The sequence below is a fragment of the Nothoprocta perdicaria genome, unplaced genomic scaffold (genome assembly GCF_003342845.1).
Source record: "Nothoprocta perdicaria isolate Ctin4 unplaced genomic scaffold, notPer1 scaffold_9, whole genome shotgun sequence".
In the NCBI taxonomy this organism is placed as follows: Eukaryota; Metazoa; Chordata; class Aves; order Tinamiformes; family Tinamidae; genus Nothoprocta; species Nothoprocta perdicaria.
Genome location: NW_020456198.1, coordinates 1,446,493 through 1,453,992, shown reverse-complemented (window position 1 = coordinate 1,453,992; position 7,500 = coordinate 1,446,493). Strand labels below are relative to the sequence as shown.

The following is a 7,500-nucleotide window of genomic DNA, read 5'->3' as shown; positions in this document are numbered from 1 at the left end:
ACGGGAGCTGAGGAGAGGCTATCCCGAAGCACTGGACTATTATGGGATTAACTGCTCTGCTCCTGCCCTCTGAGTGAGGACCCAGAGCGGGAAACCCATCCCGAGGGGCTCCGAGCCCTGTCCAGGTGCACCGGCAGCCTCCCCGCACCCGCCTCCAAACACCAGGGATTGCTTTGCAAAGAAAAAAAAGAAAGAAAAATGCAATGGAAAAGAAGCCAAAACGCATGCATTTTGTTCTGGGAGTAAAACATGTCCCTCAAACACTTGACTGTACTGTGTACTTTTAACACGCTTAAAAACATTTGCCAAGCACATAAAAAAGAAAGAAAAAAAAAAAAAAACAGAAGTTCACTGTCACACAGCTTATTTCCCTATATTCCCTCTCCATACATACATAGGGCCAGTTTGTTAGGGGGCGGAGGTGTGTAGCAAAGCAAAATCTAGCCAGACATGACACCATAACGGTGAACAATAAAAGCAAGTGCAGCATATGTGCTGGACATTTTATGAAAATAACCCAGCTACTGTTTTAACTTCTGTAAATTTGCCTGCGCAGAAGTTTTTAATTCAGTTTCTGCTATGATTTGACTCAGCCAATCCTTTAACTAATATTTATTTGTGAATTCAGGGCTTCCTTCTAGGAAATGTATTTTTACTTTCCAGATCTCTTTTTCTATAGAGCCGAGCAAGCTAAAATCTGGATATTTTTTTCCTTTATTCTTCTAATGTTAGGGATTTCTTTTCTCCATCTAGCTGCTAAGATTCTCCTTGGCTATAAGATCTGAAATGGTAGCAATAATTGTATTTCCTATTTTATTACCCCTAATTGCCCCTTTGATCAGAATCCCATGCCGTTTAACCACATTTATATGGTCATCCAGCACATGGGTTCTCAAGACAGAAAGCTGCTTTCCAAGGAAAAACCAGAGGATCCGGGTTTCCCTTTACTGCACGCCCATGGAATTCAGTCCATTTGGCACCAATTTAGCTCGTTATCATTTCAGTCTTCCTTCTTGCATTTGCTTCATCCCCAAAACAATGTAAAGCTTCCCAGAGGTGGTGCTCTGGGAAGCACCAGGCATTTCTTTGGGCTGGCTTCCTTCACCCACCTTATGGCACATCCAAGCAGACTCAGTGCCTTCCTCCCAAAGAAGACACCAGTGATCACCAGTAATATCCTGCAGCTGGAACGGCTGAGCTGTGGGTCTCCAGGCTTTGCTGAGCATACATGGAAAGTCCAAACTCAGCATAAAGCTTGGAAATTTTTCATACATAGCCGTCTTGTTCTTCCCAAAGTCCAAGGGTAAGCTCTGTTTGCAAGGAAACCAGCAAGTTTCCCCTGCTGGCAGGCGGCCCCTCTTTTCTGCAGTGCCTCTCTCCCTCACACACACATCTGCACTTGGGGACATCAATTTCAGCAGCTCCTATGACTGCTCCAGCCTTGGCCACCAAGAACATCCTTGTTGGAGCCACCCCAAGAAATGCCGCTCGCTTGTGTGCAGCAATGTGCATGGGACCAGCAGCCTTTGCCCATCCCACGTGCGAAATAAAAGAGCGTTGCCCGAGTCTGTGTGGTTGTTAATAATGGTATAAACCCTGATGAACCTCAGGGCGCCCAAACAGAGCTGCTTTTGATTTAGGCCACGCACCTGAAAGCAGCATTTGTTCTCAGTCAGCTTCCTCAAAGCGATGCTCTCAGGAAACTACCCAAGCAGCCCAGCTCAAGAATTTGCAGTTCTTTGAGGAAAAAGAAAAAGAAGAACATGATCTTTTGAAAGGCCAACCTAAGGCCAAGTGTTTTATTTGGGGGAGAAGCCAACGTGGAGCCAAGTGCAACATACAGGGCTGAAGAGTCGCACCTGGAGCACGCACATCAGAGGAGAGCTGGGCACCTCACAGCTCCCCCTGCCACCATCCGCACTGCTGAGCGACCCATGGATCATCAAGAGAAAGAAAAGCAACTGCCTCTCTCCCCACTGCTCCATTTAGCCCAAGTTGGGACAGGGAAAGAGCAGGCCCCACCAGCAGGTTTATCCCAAGTCCTTTTACTAAGGACTTTTGCTCAGGTACACGCAGCCAAAAGAACAAAAGGCTCACAGATTAAAAAATAAAAATAAAATAAACCCCCTAATAGCTACCTGACTTGTACTATTTTTATTTTGTGTACACCAAGGACCAGTAGCAACAGGTAGGTGCACTGAGATTTCCAAAACATCGCCCTTTCCAAGGTGCTCCCATGGCGAGGAGGCTGTCTGGCATGGGGGATCTGCGAGCAGAATCTCTGCCTGCTGGGAGAGCAAAGCTTCTGTGGACACTTTCTAGGGTTTTCTCACCAGATTATCTGTCCACCATCTAGTGCCGTGAAATGCTGAGTCTATAAATACGAACACAGCAACAAGAAAGGAAACAAGGATTCTGAATTCTTGGGAACTTGCAGCCAACTTGGTTCCGTCAGATTTGGGAAGCCCAAAGGCTTCTCTGCCAGGAACCCAAAGGCTAATTTGATACTTCACACTGATAGAAAGCTATTTTCCTCGGCTATTAGCAAATAAAATCACAAACTTCTAGACCTTTTTCTCTGGATACCAGTAAGAGACTCGAAGCTACAAAACATTATCGAGATAGAGATCAGAGGTCTATTTTTGTTTCTACATCTTGATCCCCATGACTTTGAAGGGGTAAGCATATTACCATATGATTACTCTTTAATCTGGTGTAGTCACAATACTAGAGAGTGGTTCGGTGGCTTCGCTCCCAACCAAAAGTATTTCTGTGAAGACACACTCGCTTGGCCGGGACACGGTAAAAACAAAGCTGTTGGGAAACAAAGGTGGAGAAGTCCATCTCCCATGAAACTCTGGCTTCCACAAATGAGCTTTCTGCAGAAGAAATTACCCAGTGCAAAAGCTGCCTTTGAAACCAGCAATCCCGAATTAGAGAGACCCTCCACCAGGACTGCCCCGTACCTTGTTTCAGCTGGAATCCCTTTTAATTACCCATCTGATTGGGTTGAAAAGGTTCACAGGTTGGAAAGTGTGGAAGCAGAAACTTACTGATAATTGCAATCCAGGACCAGATTAAAGAGGGAGGATGATACAGGGAAAATCTTCTTCATAAGCGAGTTTCTTTATCCAGAATGAACTGAAAAGCTCCTGCGAGGGGAGGAAGGATATGTGTTTTGTTAGGATAAAGAGGGTAGGAAAACTGTGCCTGAAACCTCCTTTGAAGACAGCTCTTACAACACATTGCTTCTTTAAGGGCAAAGTATTAAAATGACTTCGGAAGAAATATTTTTATCTCCCAAGAAGATTAACACCAAAGTTTCTGCGCCATACACTGTGTCATCATTATATCCAAGAAACACTAAAAAGCATCCAAAGAGATTCTCTTATCTCACCTTTCAGGCCACTGCACTTTATCTGCCCGCTTGGGCCTGAAATCTCTCCATGACCCGAGACACAGGTGCTTAGCAGAGCCCTTCCTATCAAAGATTTCCACCACCACGTCCAGCACAGCCTATGGCATCCTAAAGCAACACCTACATTATGTTTAAAAGAAAGAGAAGGGCGTGAAGACAGGAATATCACTAAAAGAGATGAAACTTCTTCATGGCCTTTAGGGACTGAAATTTCCCAAATTAATAAGGAATCTCTGACCTGCTGGTGTAGCCAAGGAGAGCTCTGTCTGCATTGCTCTGCTTTGGGCAAAGCCCCTTCCTCTCGTGTCCCCACGATGGGAAGCTGGCAGGTACCTGGTTCACAGGCTGCCTGAAGAGCTATGGGCTCTGAGCACCAACAGCAGCGTGGAGATGTTGCTGGCGAGCATTTCTCATGTACATCCAGATAAAGCCCGTAAAGCCCGAGGCCTGGCGAGCACCGGGCACGGGCGAGCCCGCCACGAGGGGCCGGCTTCGGGAAACAACAGCTTCCACACTGCTCACCGGCAAGTTCTGCACTCGCACCTCTTGTAGGCAGCTGCACACCGGCTTTTTTTGGTCACGGGACCCCACGCAAGGGAAGGGCGACAGGGGTTTTGTGAGGCTCTCACCAAACGCGGCCACGGCAGCGGCGCTCCAGGCGGCCAGCTCGAGCTGGGCTTCGCTTCCAGAGGTATTAAACTATGAAAATATCTAACCATGGGAGTAAGGAGCTATAAAAAGCACCCTGTTTATTTCACATGATTTCTTTGTATGCCGCGGCGTTAAGAGAATACTTCAGTTCAATGCCAACAGGGCAAATGGGAAAAGATTAACCATTTGAGCAAGCACTTAATTCTGCTCCTCTCTGATTGGCTTGGGCGACTTTTACAGGGTTGAAACCCAGGTTTTTGATTAATGCTGGGAGGCATAATGCCATATGAATGTCATTCAAAAAAAAAATCAAAATTCACTTAATATCATCTTAAGTTTAAGCCACGTGGAGCCACCAAAGGAAAAAAAAAATACAGTGATTAAAGCAAACGAGCTACACCAGCAGCACAGATTTTAATTCTGCATTAGTGTATGTCACACGGGCAGCTCCTGTAGCCCGTGCACCTCATCTGAGCGACGATCTGATGTGCTCGCTAAAATGTAAATTATACCCGGGAACTTTTCTGCAACAGTGGCCCACCGTAGAGCATCCTACAGTAAAGGTCAAACACTCTACGTGGTGCAAAAAAGGGTATTGTGGGGTTGGAGTTTATTGCTGAAAAATACTGCGAGGCCTTACGGGGACACTCTGAATATACCAAAAAAAAAACCCAAAAAGGAGGGTGGGGGAGAGCAAAGGGGCTGCATTTATTTATGGGCAGCCCTGCGCTGCTCGACAGAGAGGACACTTGCACCCTCGTTAATCCCGGCTTCTTAAAGCAACGAACACTCAGTAAGATAATGAATCCTTTAAATGTTACATCTTGTGTCTTGCATTATTGTGGTGCCGCAACTCTCCACATCAAACAGTCATCAGCACTATTACAAAGTGGGCTTATAAGAGACCGGCTGAAAAGGCGCTGTGTGAAAAGAAGTGGAAAATTAAAGCTGAAGCAGTCGAAGAAAGGGCTTAATTTACTGGCATGTACAGTATGCAAATGAGATTACTCTCAGCTTAACTGCATCATTTATGTCCATAATAACGGCATCATCATTACAGGGCTCAAATTAAATTACACCATAATTAGCATATCAAAGTGATTGGTTAAAGTTTAAAACAAATACCCAATTTTGTTAATGAACAGCTGTAATTGTCATGTACACTTCAATGAAAACTCCCTAAACAAATATATGTTTTAGAACAGGGGAAGATTTTGAAGCCGACAGGTCTGCAGCTGAGGTAAATTACCTAAAAAACAGAGTGACACAGACTATTCTATTAATGTTAATATATGCTCTTCGTTTTCAGGTAATAAAGTGTTCTATCAAAACAAGCCTTTGCTGATTTTTTTTGCCTTTTTTTTCTTTTTTCCTGCATCTGCTCTGGCTTCCTGGCCGCCTCCGTGAGCGTCACGGCGAGACTCGCGCCACCCTCGCACCAATGCCCGGGCCCAGCGCGCATCCCTCCATCCTGGAGGCTGGGAAAAGCCGCCGGGATGCTACGGCGCGAGGCAGCCGGCATTCCCGTTTATCCCAGCTGCACCGGCCAGGCAGGAGCAGCCTGGAGAAGGCGGGGCCGGCATGCGGCCAGCGGCGCCCGGTGCATCCCGCGCATCCCGCACGAGGCCCCGCTGCCGCCGTGCGAGCCCCGGTACCGCCGGTACCGGCTCCCCGTATCACGGAGAGCGGCACCGGGAAGCATCTCTTGCGCTAAAATTGGGAATGCACTTTCAAATATACTTAACAAGGAAATTGAATGTCTTATTAAATCCGTATTATCAAAACACTGTTCAAAAATTTAAAGAAAGTAGCTTTTCATTTTATTCATCGAGGAATCCATTAAAGCCTAAGCTCTGAAGTAGTATGTAAATTATGTGCCTTTCAAGGTAGAGCTAGGGCAAATTCACTCCATCAACTAATGATGAACCTCATTATGTGCAGGGAGTATTCATAATGAGGAAACAAGCCACCCGCCATTCCATGTTCTAACATAAATCCCTGCAAAATGTGAATATCTCCACGTCTAATTAAAGGCTACTAATTCCTATCATCCCCTACATGGCCCAAAAAGCAAAAAAGAAAAAAGAAAAAAAAGTGTTTAAAAAAAGACACCCTTTGATTTAAAAAAAAAAGGGGGGGGGGGAGAAACACATTTATTTCTGTTTATTGTTGCTGAGTTTTAATTTAATTTAAAAGCAAGCCATTGGCAGCTTTATGGGATAAAAGTTTGGGGGCACCGAAGTTTATTTATGTGGTGGGACTTGGCCCTGCATTTTAGAAAGAGCATGGGATTAGCACAAGTTGAGCTGCGTGCCTCAGTAGAAAAATAAATAAAAAAGACAGACGAAAGGAATCTCTAGGAATCCAGGAATAGGTAAGAATTAATGTTCTAAGGGGAAAAAAAAAAAGAAAAGAAAGAAAATAAAAGCTTATCCGCCCTGCTCTGTTTGGGAACTGAGACTTCCTTAAAGAAAAAAAATCTAGAGATTCCCTAGTAAATTGGGAAAGGAGTTGGGGAGAGGGAGTGTGAGTGCAGGAACCGGAGAGACAACAGGTATTTCAGAGCCGCTGTGAATCACACTCTGTCTAGGAAGAAGCTGCTTCCCGATTAACAACCTGCAAGAATGAGGGACTCGAGAGTAGCCTCTTCCACAGGCTTCCCCAGAGCCGGTATTTATGCCGTGTCCGCTCTTACCATCAAAAATGTATTTCTTATTAAGTTACCTAATACTCATCATACCTACACCGTGGTCTCATCTGCACTGCACTGAATTATGAATTTGCTCTCGTATTTGGTGCCAGGAACGCGGGCAGGTCTGCGGGCACCCCTGCACGGGAGCTGCACTGGAGCACCTTCCTGGCTGCTTTTTATTCTTATTTTTCCTCAATTTTCAACACAAACCTAAAAGCAGGGCAACACCAAAGCGCATGTCAGTTTACAGAGGGAAAAAAATATCCACTGAGGCTGAGTAACATACAGACTTAATAAAGGAAAAGAAAAAGAAGATGACAAAAAGCTGGTTTAAGAAATGCCCCAACTGCTCTCCGGGCAGGGCAGCCCCAGGAAGGCGCCTTCTCATCGCGCCCGGTGGAAAGTTGAAACCTGGGAGCTGCTTCTGGGGGATGCACAGAAATGCAGGGCCGCTGTGCAAGCAGCAGGCGCCCCGAACATCCCCAGCGCAAAGGAAAAAAAATATATATATATATACACACACACACACACACAGAGTGTCTTTAAAAGAATAAATCAGGACACTCAGATTTTTCAGCAACACATTTTTTTAGCAGAGCGGTTTCTGATGGGAGGGCTTGGAGGGGGGGACGCAGCTTTCTTCTAAGTTGCACCAGCCCTCGCTGCGCTCGCGGGCCGCCTGCTCCTTCCTCGACTCCGCCGAAGGATTTTCTCTTTTTTTTTTTTTTTTCCCTTCTTT

The 7,500-nt window shown here is 45.7% G+C and overlaps 2 long non-coding RNA genes across 2 annotated transcripts in view; both read right to left on the bottom strand.

Moving 5' to 3' along the window:
- Window positions 1-1,144: 1,144 nt before the first annotated feature.
- On the bottom strand, window positions 1,145-1,722 carry LOC112958604. The gene is made up of 2 exons (XR_003251458.1): window positions 1,650-1,722; window positions 1,145-1,218 (listed from the first exon to the last, which is right to left on the bottom strand). It is a non-coding gene; the product is annotated as an uncharacterized LOC112958604 (long non-coding RNA).
- Window positions 1,723-3,063: 1,341 nt separating this feature from the next.
- LOC112958603 overlaps window positions 3,064-7,500 on the bottom strand; it is a 125,105-nt gene continuing 120,668 nt past the window's right edge. The window contains exon 3 of the long non-coding RNA XR_003251457.1: window positions 3,064-3,152. This is a non-coding gene — a long non-coding RNA (uncharacterized LOC112958603). The remainder of the gene's footprint in view (window positions 3,153-7,500) is intronic.